The following is a 14851-nucleotide window of genomic DNA, read 5'->3' as shown; positions in this document are numbered from 1 at the left end:
ATTTTCATACATATTTCCCTATCTCCTGGAGGAGTTGAGCTTTGGGTAAGGAGCTATTTGCAGAAATCTCAAACTGTGAGCACAGTTTCTTTTGATGATCACCAAGGCTGTGCATGGGACTGCAGGAGCAGTTTTTTTTCCTTTTGGCCCAAAGACTAAGGCAGCAAAGGAAACAACAGTATGGACGCAGAGATGCCAAACTTTTTCACCCAATTACATTCTGAGACCTGGACTCGCACATCAGCACTCCCATCAATAAATTTAGGCAATTCAGACTCAAGACGTTGGCAGTCCGTGATGGCACCAGATGGCAATAGGAGAAACCATGTCGGATTCAGCACGGAGTACTCCAAACAGGAACACTTTCCATGGAATTGGAGGAGGAAAGAGTGAGATAAAAACAATATGGCGGTGAGGTGTAGGTACTATTTTAAGAAACGTAGTCACCAGGGGATCTGAGTGGGCCTGAGATGGGGACGCAGAGGTCAGAAGGCCTTTTGTACTTAAGATGAGAAATACCAGGGTGTTTGTACATTCATGGACAAAAATTAAAGAGAGAAAGATAGATGATGCAGGAGAGAGAGCAAAATCCTTGAGGACGCAAGAGGAAGTGAGTTCAGTTCTCCAGAGGAAGGACCGCCTTAGGTGGGAGCCTGTTAACAGGGCTGCACGTTTTCAGGGGTGAAGGTGGGGATGTACATGTGTGGGCCTTTCGGTTCGGGAATAAGAGAAGTTTTGGTTTTATCTGGGAGGCTTAATTAGAGAGGCCTGAGAAACTCACACGTCATGTTAGAGTGGGGGATTTATCCTCCTAAGAGAAAAATCACGAGATCGCCAGGGTTTGTGTAGTGTTCATTTTTTAAGTTAAAAGTGAAGCCAGCCAGTCTACTTTTGTGATGTTTTTGCAGTAGTCACCATTAAGGAGAAAGGCTTGGGTTCATCCAGGTTGGGTTTTCTCAGATGCTCACATTGGAGAGGAAGCTGAGAGAGGAAGGAGCGCGGAGACAGCTCGCCCACGTGTGCGGGTGTGGGTGCGAAGACGGGCCGTAGGGGCGCGAGGATGGCGAGGAGAGCTCCTTCCAGCAGGGGGCGCGGAAGCGGGGAGCGGCAGGGCAGGGAGCGTAACGAGTCCGACTGGAGGCTGAGCTTTCAGGCCTGCGCAGCACCTTGCGACGCCGGGATCCAGGGTGCGGCCGCGGACTGGGCGGTGCGGGCGTCTGTGTCCTGCTGTGGTGGAGCGCCAGGCTACTTAGCTTCCGTTTTGCCAGAAATACAATTTTTAGAAACCAGGTAGTAATCTTAAAAAGCTTTAAGAACAGCCTAAACACAGATTATAAAATGCAGAGCCAGAGTTACCAAGAGTTGAGATGACAGGGCAAAAATTAAACAGCCAGAGACACGGAGGACACAGGCCGTCCAGTTTATCTAACAAGTCACAGCGGGCACGACGGGAATGAGAGCCAAGATTTTAAGAGATCATGCCTGACAACCTCCCTTTTCCCCCGAGAACGGAGGGGGGAGTTTGAGATTCAGCAGATCCAAGACAGCTGGAGTCGGCGAACTACACCAAACCCAGCGGATGCAACGGCACGTCCGCCACACAGCACCGCGAGGACAGAAGTAGCCGCTGGCTCCCAGGGAGGGGCGTCGGGGCGGGGTGTCGCTGTCACGTGGGCAGGGCGCCCCTCGGCCGCCCGCGCTGGCCACGTGGGTGGAGCCAGGCCCAGCCTAGCCCCGGCTCCCGGCGCACCGCGCGCGAGCGCACGCGCACCGCGCTCCTGGCGGCGCCCCCTGGCGGCGGCGCGGGGGCGGGGGCGGGGCTGGAGGCGGGGGGTTGCGCTGGTGACGGGAGGACGCGGGCCGCGGCACTGGGCTGGCGGCGGCCGCGGCGGCAGCGACGGAAAACGCGGACTGAGGGCAGTAGCGGCGGCGAGCCGTGGGTAGCTCGCGCCCCCTCGGGATGAGGGGCTGTGGCGGCGCGGACCGTGCGCAGCCCGCCGGTGAGAGCGCGGGAGGTGGGCGGCGCGGGCCGGGAAGATGGCGGAGAGGCCGGCGCTGCGGTCCCCGCCAGGCCTCGCGAGGATCCGGGTCCGCGGCTACGGAGGGGCGGCCGGGGAGGAGGCGCGGTGTGCTGGGTCCCGCTGGGCGGGGTGCCGGGGCGCGAGGCCGAGGCTGTGCCGGGGGCAGGGTGTGAGATGGGCGTGGGGGTCCGGCCGAGGGTGGGTGTGCCCGGCCGAGGGTGGGCGTGAGCGTGAGCGTGCCCGGCCTGAGGGAGGGTGTGGGTGTGAGTGTGAGCGTGCCCCGCCGAGGGTGAATGTGGGTGTGAGTGTGTGTGTGCTGGCCCAGGGGAGGCCCGAGTGCGGGCGCCGGGCGCGGACCTGGGCTCTGCGGCGAGGCGCGCTGGGCGCCCGGCTCTCCGCGCCCGCTCTCGGGCCGCCTTCCCGGAGCTGCAGTCCCCTCGGTGGCTTCCCGGTCGTGGGAGTGGTGTAGGCGGAGCAGTGCGCCCAGTGCCAAGGGCCGTCGGTCCCTGGGGTCAGGACGTCTTTTATTTTAAAACGCGCAGCCGGCTGCGAGGCCGCGGCAGCTGGGGCGGTGTTACGTGCTGCTCCCACCAGCAGCTGCGGTGTGCGCTGCGCAACCCTCAGCGGCAAAAATGCGGCGCCCCCACCTCCTGCTCCCAGCCCCCCACTGCCTCGTTTAACCAAACCTCCAGTGACCTCTGCGAAACACAGTTTCCAGGCTTCGTGCTCCTTCCCTGGTGCAGACAATGGGAGATTTGTCTTTGAAGCCAGCGAGGGGAATTGAACCCTGTGCGTTTCGTGCCTCTGTAAACAGCAGGTGGTTTCCGGGCAGCAGCTCCTCTTTCGCCGCGAGCAAGGTGTGCTTCTACTCGCGGGGGGAGGGGAAAGAGATTTGATCGGAGGTGTGACTATAAAGTAAGGAAACGCATTCCATAAAGCGTCGTGGGCGCAGACTTAATGGCCCGCAGACGCTTGGTCAGGGAATGAGCAGGGGGACAGGTCGCCTCGGTACCTGCACTTTGTCTAGTCAGCTGCCTTGCCAGGAGGCTGGAGAACAGAATGGAGAGGGTGGGCTCTGGCGTCACGCTGCCTGCCTGTGATGTGATTCTTACGTTTACTGGCTTTGTTCTCTGTGCCTTTGGTTTCTCATCTGTAAAATGGGGGCACCAATAATATTCGCTTCCCAGGGTGGTTGTGAGGACCTGGTGAAGTAAGACTGCAGGACATTTTGTGCCTGGTGCATCTAAGTGTTCTAGCAGCAGTTGCTGTCACTGGCAATACTGGGTTTCCAGGGTGCATTTGCTGGGTGGTTGGTTCTTCAGTTGGCCCCTAGCATCACCTCTTAGTTTTACCTTAACTCGAAGTCTGTGGTTCCCTTTTCTTACACAGGTAGTGTGGGGTCATATTCGGAAAAACAGTCTTTAAAAGGTAAACGAACCAATCTTATGTACTTAGGTAAGTTATTATATAGAACTGTTTTAGGAAATGTTTTTGGAAAAAAAAAAGCTAATGAGCAAGTCTAGAATACCGTAGTCCTTACTGTACTTGGGGTGGCATGATTGAGGATGACACTTAGAGCCGTTCTTGGGTAATTCTGTTTGAATTAAATTACTGAAGCCATTGTTGTTATACAGTGTTACCCTTGTAATGGAAAAGATAATTTATTAGCAAACTTTTAGTGACAGTGAGGACATAAGCAACAGAAAGTGAGAAATGGGATTACCAGTGCTATGGCATTCTGTCTTGCTAAGCTGTTGGAAGAAATAAGACTTAATTTGCTTCAGAAGAGTGGAAAAATTCCTTATGTTTCCCAAGGAGATGACTCCCTTTCTCAGATCTAGGAAAGTATCTTAGGCTTACCCTAGATAACTACATCTCGTCTCCTTTATCTATGTGACACAAGAACTAAGGAAAGAAAGCCCTCCATTCTAAGTAGAGTCTTTGGGCATTTGTGGGATTTAGGATTAAAATGTTTAATGTTCAGAACAAATGGTAATGAAGCAGCTTTTGTGCAAATTTCAAAGTATCTAAAGATAGATTTAAGAAGTCCATCCCAGCCTTCTGTCCTACAGTTGTGCTAGGTTGGGCTGTCCTTGAAGTATTTAGTGACAGCAGGTTCAGTGTCTTGCTAGGCTTCCACTTGGTTCTTTGGTGCTTTAGAAAAAAGCCTGTGTAATTATGTTTTCATAGTGAGACATCTGGTTTTACTAGCAAAACCCCTTTGCTATGCTTGTTCACTGACCTGTGGTTATTTGGTCATTTGTTGTGGGTCTTACATGTTCCCTTTCAAAGTTGGCTTTGTGGGTTTCCTGTCTCCGAGTCCAGCCTTGGTGTGCAGCCATTCATGCAGGGCAGGTCCTGGGGGTGCCTTCTGGCAGAGCCGAACTGGATTGGCCACCTGCCTCCAGGCTCCTTCTTCTGTTACTTTTCTTGATCCCCCAGGTAAGATCCACACTCTCAGTTATTGGCTGTCTCTGCCGCCTCCTGTACCTGCCTCGCTGTGCCATCTATCACCTGCCTCTGGGACTTGCCCCTGACTTTGGCTCTTCCCTGCTCCCTGAGGTCATGTCTGACTCTGACTCCTGTCCTTTGCATGCTCCACCCTGCTGAGATGGACCTCCTCACCTGGACCTACAGTCCTGGTTCTCTCCCATTTTGCCGAGCTCGTATCTCAGACTTCCTGGGACTAGCATTTTGCAGGACTTTGTCTTTCCCTGAAAGTTGAGTTGCTCAACAGTGTCCACCATCCTGTTCAATCCCCAAAATATGTTGTTGAAATAAATGAATTTTATCATCATATGTCGAGGAGTTCTGATAACATGAAGTTGTATCTCCCTCCCGACACCACAATTCATGAGCTTGTTACTAAACTTGTAAACTCATACTGGTCTTTGACACAGTTTATGTGTTGGGAAAAGAGCTTAATTGGCTATTGCTATGCTCCATTGCATGGAATGGTTTAACATTAACCAAGCTTTCTTATTTTAACATTTAGTGTGGCATTTCCCTGCTTTTCTTTGAAGTCTTTGGAATTCCGTCGGAAGTATTATATAATATTCATAATATTCCATAATACTCAGCATTAGGAATATTTTTTCAATATTCTATGCAAAGGTTTGCTACATAGCATTCATTCAGTACTTTCTTCATTGAACATCTGATCTGTGACCAATTAGTTGTGTGTATATTGTAACACCACAGACAAGTGGCACAACTGTTCTTTCAAGGAGCTTGAAAAGGAGAAAATTTCGTAAGACTACGAGTCCTTCTATGCTTAAGGGCTGAACAGTGCTCCAGACCAGGATCTGTGAGCTACAGCCACTGGTAGGCCCCCTGCCTGTCTTGTAAATAATGTTTTATTGAAATACAGTCCGAAAGGGTATCTCGCCAAGACCCTCCTTACCCAGAACGACTCAGGAGACGGGCCCACGCAAGAGATTATATTATCTAAAAGAGAGAGTGGCTGCCCCCAGAGGGGGGTTGGGGAGAGGGAGAGAGAGGGAGAGAGCAGCGGAACAGAGAGAGAGAGAGAGAGAGGGAGAGAGAGCAGGGAGAGCAGAGCAGAAGAGAGAGAGAGACAGAGAGCAGCGAGACAGAGAGAGAGGGGGCAGCAGCGTGGTGCCTTTTATTGTGGATTCGCTCAGCCTGCTGCTTTGGGGGAGGGTTGGGATGTTTAGAGATTAGGCAGGGTAAACCCAGCAAGCCCCAGGCAAGCCCAGGCATAATTCTCACCATCTTATGTGCTTGGGACCACGGGGCAAATGGAGGATAAATTACTATATTCTTACATTCCTCCCTTTTCTGTTTTATAAGTGGTAGAGGATTTGGGAAGGGGTGAAGGTCAGTCTTCAGTAATTGCTTCCTGCTGATTAGGGGCGATGAAGTTCATTTTTGTATTGATGGGGGACAGTCCTCAGATGAGCCCTTGGTCTGCAGTGGTGATGGCATTTTCCAGGTTCAGTAAGGATCGTCTTTGGAGAGGGGTTGGTAATCCTATAATATAAGCTGATTAAAGGTTTGGTCAGAAATTTTTTGCATTTGGGCTGATTGCTATGTTTACATAGGGTGGCTGAATTAATAGCATTTTGGGGGGACATATGTGTAGGCAGCAAAGCAACCTGTAGGGCAAAGGGAATTTTTGATGGTGCAATCTTTTGGACAGTCTGAAAGAGAGGAAAGGCTGGCATTGAGAAGATAGGTCTGGTGAGAGAGTAAGTGTTGAGACCAGGGTTAATAACCCTGAAGCATGACGCACGGCGGGTGTAAGGGAGGTCTTAGGACTCTGTGCTGGCAGAAGCTTCTTCAGTGATGAGTGGTAGCGGAGATGAGCAGCACGAAATGCGGAGAGTAAGAGGTCCCGTCAGGGTGGAGTAGAAACCTGTGGGAGATTCGGTGGGAGGGGAATAAGCTAAAACAAATGGCTTAAGGTAGGAGTTGTGTATCCAATGGGGAAGACCCTGTAGTTTAACCGCAGTTGGTGAGGAAAGGATTACTGTGTACGGTCTTGGAATGGACATGGTTTGGAGAAGTTTTTTCCTGTCTATGGTAATGGCCTTGTAGCCCGGGGAGAGCTGAACTCTCAGGTATGTGAGTTGAGGGGCAGACAGCTAAACTTTGGAGGGTGAAACTCGATAGCTGTGTTCTGAGAGAAAGTTTAAAAGGAGAATAGTATCCTGTTGAGAGGTTCATAGGGAGGGAATTCACAGGAGGAGATCATCTACATATTGAAGGAGGGTGGAGCTCGAGAAAGTAAGGGATTTGAAGTCTTGTGTTAGAGCCTGTCAAAAAAGGTGGGGACTATCCCTAAAGCCTTGGGGAAGGACTTGTTAAGTGTTCTCTGAATATTAAAAATTAACTTAACATAAGAAATTTTCTGCCTTGATTCTTCTCTGGGATACCGGCGTCTTGGTCTGGGAGCATATCAAAAGGCTGCCTGCTCAGCTCCCAAGGTGGGCTGAGGTATTGTCTATTTGCTAAAGAATCCTGCCTTTTACTATTCCGTCTACAGCTGGGTCATGCTAAGTTGCTCAGTTTGCAAAATTACCTCCTCGGATCGGGAGGAGGAAAGACAGCACATAGGCCTGGGCCTTTAGTATGCTAAAGTGAATCTTATACACGATTACAATGATTAGCATAATAAAACATGTGCTACTCTTCTTTATCTGGGGAACATTAACTGATCTCGCTGAAGAATGATTTTAGAGCTTAATGTTCAACATAGTTTTAGCAGGGGGGCGGTTTCCTAGCATGTAGTTTTACATTGCTCTGACTGCAGATATCCTGCCTTGCTTTCTCCAGAGGCTCTCACCTTACTCTAAAGCCTATGGTCCCTGTCTCATTCTCCCCTCTACAGATGGAGACCCTAGCTGCTGCTAGGGAAAGGGGATGACGACCGCTCTGGCTGCTTCATGCTGAGAGGGGGCGCAGTAAGGGGTGCAGCTAGGTCTCCATCACTGGTCAGTTGAGAGGGCCTCGGAAGGCTGGCACTTCTATTCTGGGTTTCATTTCTATTACTATTTGCAGTTTTGTGGCTTCTAGGCAAGATAGAACAAATTGTTTTATTAGGTTAAATAACAACATCTGGAGTTGGATTTTCCGTTCTGGAAGGACAAACTTGACGAGATTAAGAATGCATGGCTGAATATGAGAACTAGAAATATATCTAAGAGTCTAATTGAGAATCATAGCCAGGTATCATGGGGAAACTAGAATTCTGGATCGAGTTTACATCTCAATGACTAGTATTAGGATTTAGTATAGATAAGGTTGCATTATTGAAACAATACTTTTCTCTTAAATCACCCTCATTTTTATTAGAAGTAACCAGGTTAAGAAAATAATTAACAGTTGGCCTGATTATTTGCATAGGTGCAACAAGAAGAGCAATTGATTACATAGGTTCTTTTAAATATGCTTTGCTGGAACTTTTTGTAAGGAATTTCAGATTGAACTTTTAAGGGCTTCTTGAGGCCAGAAAGCCAAGCCAGACTTGCCATCAGCTTGTGCCTGCAGTACGTGTAGATCTGGGTGAATTCCTCTCTTCCTGAGGTTCCTGCACCTCCCAGGAAGTGACCTTCCTTACTCATCTGGTAAGGCTGCTGGGAACCCTGTAAGCAAGGTACCAGGCCAGTTCTTCTAAGGGGCTTTGTTGGCGTTAAAAGTCAACCTTAGTTCCTTAAAGCTGTCTGTTCATATCTGAGTTTACACACGTGTCTCTCAGGTATGACGTTCCAGTCAAAGCCTTGGTAGTATAACCAGTGATTTTAATTGGTCCTCTTACAAGGAAAGCAGATTCTTATTGAACTTCTGCAAATAAACATACTGCCATGAAATATAAAAATAGTCACTGAGAGTTTTTAAATTCTGGAGGGATCAGGTAGAGAGAAAGATAAAGTTTCAATTCTGCTTATAAAGGCAGTCATTTACTAAACTGTTGTCAGCTTAGGAGAAAAAGATTAAAACACTTTATCAACAACATGTGAAACAAAAAGCCACAAAATTCTCTTCCTTAGTTTACTTAACCCTATGTAACTAATACCTGTTCTGCTGAAATCTATTTTACTAGTTTAGGAGTAATAAAACAGTGACTACAGATGACAAGACTTACAACTTACTGTAAGACAGTTGTCATAGGGAAATTTGGCATCATTCTCTGTGATAGTGCCTTCCAGGTAATTAAGCAGGTAAATAAGCCAAATTAGCCAGATATTTTCTCCAATGAGAAAAAATTCCTCTGACATGTTCCAGGGGCCCTCTGGAACATGTCAGAGTTAACTAGAGGTAAAAGCACCCTTTTGCATTTGATTTTGGGAAGCTGTTAGAAGTTTTAAAGCACTTGCTTAAATACTCACATTAGACAAAGCTACACTTCACTTTAAGCATTTTTCTTTGAAAGATTTAACAGATACCATCAACTTAAATGACTTTAGGTAAACTTAGGCAGCTGATAACCATAAGGACATGTCTATTCAGTTCAAGTTAAATTAGCATTAATGCTTAATATCTTCTATTAGAATTTTCTGGAAATTTTAGAATGCCCAATTCTTACAAGTGCTTGTCTTTAAATCAATTCTTATTAATACCATCCGGAGGTAGGAAAATATCTTTCATTTACACACTTAGACACAAACATACAGATTGAGATGTAATGATACAGTGAGAGGACAGACAGAGCTCCTGGCGTGAGCCAGGAGGGGACAAGAGAGCCCGTGGTGGTGCTTTGTCTAGGAGTTTTATAGGCAGTTGAGGATATTTGGGAACGTGATAAAAGCTTAGGGGTGTGGACTTTAAGGCAAGTAGTAGTTATTTAGGATTGCAGGGGAGACAGAGAGCTGGGTTCGGAGGTAGGAGAAAGCCTAGATATATGGGATCTCTTTCCATTTGCCTGTACGCTCACAGAAGTTGTATAAGTTGCGGAGAATTTTAGGATCTAAAGAGCCATTTGGAGGCCATTTAGACTGATTGTCTAAGGGATATTGTGGCCACATCTCATTACAGTAGCGAACAAGTTTGAGGTCTGGAGTGAGGTGGAGGGGCTTTAGATTATTGAATAAGCACCCTAGCGGTGAATCTACGGGAACGGAGGGGCCGGATCCCATGGTGAGAACGAGACCGTTCAGAAGTCGCTGAGACATCCCTGAGCGATTGAGAAGGTCGCGGAGAAGACCAGGCACAGTTAGGGGGTCGTCACCACCTCTAACTGCGGGGTCGAGGCGAAAACGCCGGGGAGGCTCCGTACCTGGTACCAGGAGTTTTCGAGTCGAGTAGAAACGTAGATAAAGAGAGACCAGGCCTCCATGGATGAGGATTCTCACCACGGGAAGGCAGAGAAGGGTCGACTATGGGGATCAACCGTGACTCTGAAAGTCGTGGTTGGGGGTGCCCCTTTCCCAGAGGAGCCCTTGGGGGTGCTGGACACTCAACGGTCACTTCCCAGGTTCCAAAGGGACATTTAAGACTACCATGAAGGGGAGAGTCACCAAATTGAAGGCCGGTGTTGGGCGAGAAGACGAGCGACCGGGGAAGTGGACGGTGAGCCCGTGGAGGAGGATCGGGCAGTGAGGGTTCCCAGAGGAAGAGCAAAGTCAGTGGGAGAGCCTCATCCGAAGTCACGGCACCAATGAAAGGGTATCTCGCTACGACCCTCCTTACCCAGGACGACTCAGGAGACACGGGCCCACGCAAGAGATTTTATTATCTAAAAAGAGTGGCTGCCCCCAGAGGGAGGGGTGGGGGGAGAGAGGGAGAGAGGGAGAGAGAGAGAGAGAGGGAGAGAGGGAGCAGCGGGACAGAGAGAGCAGAGAACAGAGAGAGAGAGAGAGAGAGAGGGAGAGCAGAGCAGCAGACAGAGAGAGAGAGAGAGAGAGTGACAGAGAGACAGCAGCGAGACAGAGACAGAGAGAGAGGGGGCAGCAGCGTGGTGCCTTTTATTGAGGATCCGCTTGGCCTGCTGCTTTGGGGGAGGGTTGGGATGTTTAGAGATTAGGCAGGGTAAACCCAGTAGAGCCCCAGGCAGGCCCTGGCATAATTCTCACCGGCTTATGTGCTTGGGACCATGGGGCAAATGGAGGATAAATTACTATGTTCTTACACAGTCACCCTCATCATTCTTAAATCCTCTGTGGCTGCTTTGGCAAAATTGACTTGGCAGAGTTGGCACAGAGGCTGTATGGCCCAGAAGGCCTAAATTATTTACTCTCTGGCTCATTTCCAGAAAAAGTTTGCTCTTGAAGTTCACTGGGATAATGATTGCAGAGGGCTGCAGTGTGAGGGAAGGCTTCAAGGAAGAGGTGGTCTTTGAGCTGAACCTCGCTCAGTAGGAGGTGAGTGGGGGAATGAGGGAGGACATCGCTGCATCACAGACAGACGGTGCTCCACAGTCTGGGAGCAAGGGCAGGAAGGCGCAGTATGTGTGATTTGTGGGGATTATAAGGCTGGGTAAGGAGTAAGAGAAGATAAGGAAGTAGCCCTTGTTTGGGACATGCTGGTCTTAGGGCAGCAGAGTAGCAGAGACTCAGTGTCTCTTCAGGCTTCATCTTGGAACTGGTGGCTGAGGTTCCATGGGCCCAAGCAGGTCACATGGCCCAGCCACCAGGAGGAGGGAATAGAGGGAGTGGGAGTCCTGTGGCAGGGGCAGCATGTTGGGTATACAGCCTTCTTAGAGAAAAGGGGTGAACAAATAATTGGAGATAACGTGACCCCACCCCCACCCCCAAAGGGAGAAAATGATACTGCTTTGTGCTTGTCTGGGCATTTCACCCATGGTAAAGGTGCCAGCCAGGCTTCTCCCCTTGACCTTGGACAATAGAGCCAGCTTCCGAATGCAGAATGTCTTAAGGCTCCCCAGACCCTTTGTCCCTCTTCATTTCCGGCCTCATCTGCTTGGTTGCCACTTGGAGGCTTGGCGTCCTGGGGCCTCCGCCACCCACCACATCCTGTTGCTCCAGGTCCTGCTCATATATAGTTACCGGATCCATTCTTCCTTTGTCACTAAGGCTACCAGCCATTCAGGGCCTGTGCCATGTCCCTTTTGCATTATGGCTGTGCCTCCTGGGTGGGCTCTGTCCCCTCTGTCTTCCACACAGCTGCTCAGGCGACATGTGAAGAGCAGTGCTTCTCACCCAGAGTGATTTATCTAGAGACATTTTTGGTCGCCCCAGCTGGGATGGGGAGCCACTGGCATCAAGTGTGTGGAAGCCAGGACTGCTGCTCAGCCTCCTGCAAAGCCCAGGACAGCTCCACTGCCAGTGCTGGCTGAGGAGCAGGCCCAGAGTGGGTGCAGCCGGGGGCTCCCCTGCCCTGCACCCCTCCCAGGCTCCCCATGCCTCTTAGACTGCTCTCTGCAGCCTTTGTGCCCCTGACTTGCGCTCTTGCTCCCCAGTGATGCCAGCTGAGTGCCGCTAGGCCAAGCTCCGTTCTGAGTTCCCTCCTCCCCACAAAGCAAGCACAGCTAGGCCACCCCTTCATCTCCACTGACCCTTCCCAGCAGGAGCTCCACCTGCCTGGCCCTGCGAGTTCTCCTTCTGCCTTCCCTGGTGCTCAGTCATGCCTTTGGTCACTGCGTGAACACAAGTTATCTCCCCTCTGCATGGAGAAGTCCTTGCGGGCAACAGAGACATTGCTGTTCTCAGTGTCTCCTTGCAACATTTTCTTTGCTCATTCACATCGGTAAAGATGGCTGGATTTGGGTGAGAGCCGCCCCAGAGGAGGGTTGACACGAGAGCGACTCCTTTATGCATCCGTCTCCCCTATGTTGGCTGTTTCCAACTACGCAAGGCCTCCCATCTTGTGCTTTCCTAAGTATAAACTTTTTTATTCTCTTAGAGTCTCTTTATTTTGGTTTTCTAAAAAGGTGAAAAATTGGAGTGGATCAGGTATTCCAGGTTGGAAAGAATGGAGGGTGTTGAGTGTGGCCTTGTGTTCCTGCACCCAGGAGCCTGGTTCCCTGGAGGCACCCACTGTATCTTTGAGAGAGTTTGTAGCTGTGAAAGCAAACGTGTATGTATTCTTTTTTCCTACCCTTTTCAAACAGTTTCTGAACCTTGCCTTTTTAAACTAAATATGTTTGGGAACTAATTCCACATCAGTACAGTTTCCAGTTCATTCTTTTTCATGGCTGTGTTGTGTTTGCTAAATGGAGATGCTGTAATTTATCTAACCAGCCCACATGGGTGAAAATCCTATTTTATGCAGTTACAAATAAGTTTGCAGGTGGGACAGATGTGCTGTAGGATATAGAAATATCCTAGAAATAGCACCTCTTTCTTTTCATCACTGCTTATTCTGTTAAATCAGGTTTTGCTCTTATTTCTTAATGTCTTTAACTCTGCACTTTCTTTGGTCATTTATTTCTCCCAATTGTCTACTTATCTACATTTAAAATAATATACTATGATCAGATTAAATGAGTTTCTCATTTGAAATTGTTTCAACTTTCAGATGTTCTTATGGATAAGACTGACTAGGAAAACACATCCCCACAGAAATTTGTACATGATGTTCATAGCAGCATTATTCATAAAAGCCAAAAAGTTGAAACCCAAATACCTATCAACAGATGAGTAGATAAAGAAAATGTCTATTCACACAATGGAATATTACTTGGCAATTAAAAAAATGAAGTACTGACACATGCTACAATGTGGATGAACCTTGAACATTATGCTGAGGGCAACAAGCCAGACACAAAAATTCATATAATTGTATGATTTCATTTATATAAAATGTCCAGAGTAGGCAAATTCACAGAGACAAAAAGTACATAATTGTCTTGGGCTGGAGGATGACAGCTAAGAGGTGTGGGGTTTTTTAATGTAATGAAAATATCCTAAAATTGGCAGTGGTAAAGGCTGTGCATATCTTTAATACATGAAAAATATACTAAATTTGTATACTTTAATGGATGAATTGTGTGGTGTGTGCATTATATCTCAATAAAGCTCTTAAAAGTGACTAGGATTTTTCGGGAGAGATCACTCCAAGGTGGGGGTCTACAGGGGGCCTTGGGGCTGTGGTAAGTCCAGTGGGCCGCATGGGAGTGAGGTGGAAAGGCTCTGCTCAGCTGCGCAGGTGCTAGGAGCAGCGATGCAGTGTTGGTCCCAGTGGTGGCGGCTGGAGTTAAACTTTGACTCAGTCTCTGAGTGGTGCAGTTGGTGCAATCGATCAGATAAATCAGTTAACATCTGAGCTCCAGCTCTCGCGTGTAGATCAGGTGAGGCTGAAGTGTGACGGTGTTTCAGAGGGTCCTGTAAGTTACTGAGTGCTATATGTGCATAAAGTTTTAAAAAATTAATTTCAGCACCGAGCAACTGACATGTCAGCAGAGCATGTTTTCTATCCTCTTGTAGACTGGTCAAAGACAAGGCGGCCCTCGAGTGTTGTGGGCCGCAGTGTGAACAGAGAGCTGTTGTCCCAGCTGGCAGCCCAGGGTGCCAGGGCTCAGGCTTGAGAGCTCCTCACCCAGCTCCTTGTCTTGGAGCCGAGTTTCCTATTTGGCTGCATTCCTTTGTCTGTTCTGCTTCTCTTGGTCCTTTCTGGAAGCTCGGAGACCCCAGCACCAAGCAGAGGAACCAGCTGTTGCATCCTTCAGTGGTTGAGCTTTACAGTAATACTGTCCCTAAGACTGCAGTCCCTTCAACAATTTCCTGGAATTTCCGGGGCAGCCAGCATGTTTTTCCTAGCAATTAGAACTGTGATGAAGCATACACAATACAAATTTCTCCAGCCCACAGGTCTCACGCTATTTGTGAATCAGATTGCATGTGTCACTAAGAATGGTGAAGCAGCTTCTGGACTCTATAGACATCATTTTTCTACTTAATTGCAGTGGTGTGGGTCCTTTATTTTGTATTCAGAATTTAGCTATGGTATTAGGATTCCTACTTCACCCAACTCTGAAAAGCCCAAGAGGTGGCCTAAAAGCTGGGAGGGAGTAACACGGGGGGTCTGAGAGCCCCTCATTTGTAGGGATGTGTGAAAACCAGGCAACCATCTAGGAATAGTGTGGGCCTCCCTGCCTGTGGCTGCTGGGACCCAGGATGGGCATCCCTTAGGGTTAGAGCCCTTTTCTCTTGGTTTGGCAGAACTTGATGTCTGGTTCTGTGTTTGCCGGGCCTTGTTCCCGGTCTGTCCTGTCACCTAAGTGCCAGCAATTTGCCAGTTAGGTGCCTCGAGATGGAGACATAGCAGGTCTCTGGCAGGGGACGCAGGGAGTGGATAGTGAAAACCTCCCATGGACAGCAGTGGTAGAGGCAAGTGTGGGGCTTTGGGGAGACCCCCAGGGTGGCTGGTAGCCTAGCCCAGGGGTAGCATAGTGTAGGTAGGCTTTCTGG

General features: G+C 49.0%; 1 protein-coding gene across 6 annotated transcripts in view; it reads left to right on the top strand.

Annotated features, from left to right (window-relative positions):
• The first annotated feature begins 1326 nt into the window (after positions 1-1326).
• The window catches only part of ARHGAP39 (Rho GTPase activating protein 39), a 131936-nt gene continuing 118411 nt past the window's right edge, over positions 1327-14851 (top strand). For 3 of the 6 annotated variants that reach the window (XM_073230349.1, XM_037023261.2, XM_037023255.2), the window contains exon 1: positions 1812-2000. The gene's annotated coding sequence lies outside the window, so the exon portion shown is untranslated. Of the gene's footprint in view, positions 1621-1811; positions 2001-9998; positions 10149-10734; positions 10844-14851 lie in introns of those variants that run through there. The other 3 variants (XM_073230346.1, XM_073230345.1, XM_073230348.1) reach the window with 3 other exon arrangements.

The sequence above is a fragment of the Manis javanica genome, chromosome 2 (assembly GCF_040802235.1).
Source record: "Manis javanica isolate MJ-LG chromosome 2, MJ_LKY, whole genome shotgun sequence".
In the NCBI taxonomy this organism is placed as follows: domain Eukaryota; kingdom Metazoa; phylum Chordata; class Mammalia; order Pholidota; family Manidae; genus Manis; species Manis javanica.
Note: the sequence above shows the minus strand (reverse complement) of the source record. Positions and strands in the feature narration are given on the sequence as shown.